Consider the following 2,010-nt stretch of genomic DNA (forward strand, 5'->3'; position numbering starts at 1 on the left):
TTTACTGTAAATATTTTCTAATTGCTGTATTTCCTCTACTCTCAAAACTTCAATCATCATCTCTATGCAAATGATCTCTCATCTGAGTTCAAGGCATTGTTTTTCCAAATTGTACCTGGATACTTCACTTATACTGCTCACCAGAAAATTATATACAACATGTATAAAATGTATAACATCATGATTTTTTTTAAAAAGCTTTAGTTAGCATACCAAAAACATAGAAACACAAGAAAAACGTTACCTAGTATAAATATAAAAATAGTGTTTTTAATGTAAACCAAGTGTTTAAAAATGTGAAATATTATAATAAAATACATGCTATTTACACAGAACCAAGTTTTGAAAGCAGCCTCCACAGTTATCATATGAGATCATCATGATCTTGAAGTCATAATTAACAACGAATCAAACACAGCATCAGTATTTGTATTGTTCAATAGGAGAAACTAATTTAATTTAAACGGATACAATTTATTGTGACATACAAAGCAGGGAGGCAGAAAGTGCCAGTTCTAGGATTCCAGACACAGCCGCTGCATGTGGAGAGAGGAAAACCATTCCAGTGGACACCTACCAATTAGCCCATTCTTTCATTTAAATGCAAACTGGCTGTTGATTCAATTTAATTTCTGCTTAAGAAAGGTACTGAATAGGTCTGCAAAAATAAACCTTTAGAAGAAATGATCAAAGTGCAATGATCAAATATCACAGTACATATCAGTCTACCCCTCTTCTGTCTGCTGCTTCAAAGAAATGTTTAACCAATTTAAAGGATCTGCAAAGAAATTGCAGACAAGCTATAACTTTGAGTGCTTCAACTGGACCATTATTAAGAATGTCAATTCATCAGAATTCTGGAGGACAGAAGTCACAAAACGTAGTATCAACACTCAAAACATTTTACGGCAACTGTGTGGGAAAGGTTCCAGTTGAGACCATGGTGAATTTTGAGTGTAGCAGAGAGAGTTATTGACAGACCTAGGACAACAGGAGCCCAAATCACAAACCTGAAAGAAAAACAAAGCTGTCAGATCCAATCACTGCCCAGTGATGACAATGATGACAGGACAAAACTAATGGAAAAGAGAGATTTTTCCTCAACCTGGTGTCCACTGGAAAAGTAGAAGCAGCCCTAAATGAAAATATCTGTAGTAGAGCATGAACTTAGAAGCATTCCATCAGAGTCAGAGTTAAATATAGTTCCATTGTCAAGAAAGGCCTGAGTGAAAGATTCGTTTGGTAATTCCATTATCAACACACCTCTAAAAAGTCACAAAGTGATTTCTCAAGAAACTTCAGTAGATCTTATATCTTCATGCTGCTAAAGTTCCTTGGACAGCATCATTTTAAAACTGTGCACATATACCAGTAGGAACACTCTTGTGGCTATTAATAGAGTCGATACCTTTTTGTTTAGATTTTACCTAGATACAGGTAGAAGAACCAGAAAATGACCCTGTAGGGATTACTTTAAATTCCTCTGATCTACCTAAATATGAAAGGTGCAATGGCTGAAAATTACCAGTAGTGTTTCTTCAAAGGATGTGAGCAGTTTATCAAAAGCTGAGCATGCAACTGCAAATGAATATGGAGGATAAAGTTTGGAATAATTGTACAGGAACAAATAAGTTAGCAAATTTAGAGGAACAGTATATAATTTTATTTTTTCAAAATGGCCTTGATCCTCAAGCAAATATGATATTTAAAAGTATCATTACTGAAATTGGTGTAAAAAATAATGTCATTTTTTTTTCCAAAAATTCCCTTTGAAGCATTGCCTGTGTGACTCAGAGGTTGAGAGTTTTTTAAAAATATATTTTATTGATTTTTTTATAGAGAGGAAGGGAGAGGGATAGAGAGTCAGAAGCGTCGATGAGAGAGAAACATTGATCAGCTGCCTCCCTCCTGCACACCTCCCACTGGGGATGTGCCTGAAACCAAGGCACAAACCCTTGACCGGAATCGAACCTGAGACCTTTCAGTCGCCAAACCGGTCAGGGCAGAGGT

The 2,010-nt window shown here is 35.7% G+C and overlaps 1 pseudogene; it reads left to right on the plus strand.

Moving 5' to 3' along the window:
* The first annotated feature begins 697 nt into the window (after window positions 1-697).
* LOC118655962 lies at window positions 698-1,789 on the plus strand (annotated as a pseudogene).
* The last annotated feature ends 221 nt before the right edge of the window (window positions 1,790-2,010 follow it).

Source organism: Myotis myotis, unplaced genomic scaffold (assembly GCF_014108235.1).
Source record: "Myotis myotis isolate mMyoMyo1 unplaced genomic scaffold, mMyoMyo1.p scaffold_m19_p_5, whole genome shotgun sequence".
In the NCBI taxonomy this organism is placed as follows: domain Eukaryota; kingdom Metazoa; phylum Chordata; class Mammalia; order Chiroptera; family Vespertilionidae; genus Myotis; species Myotis myotis.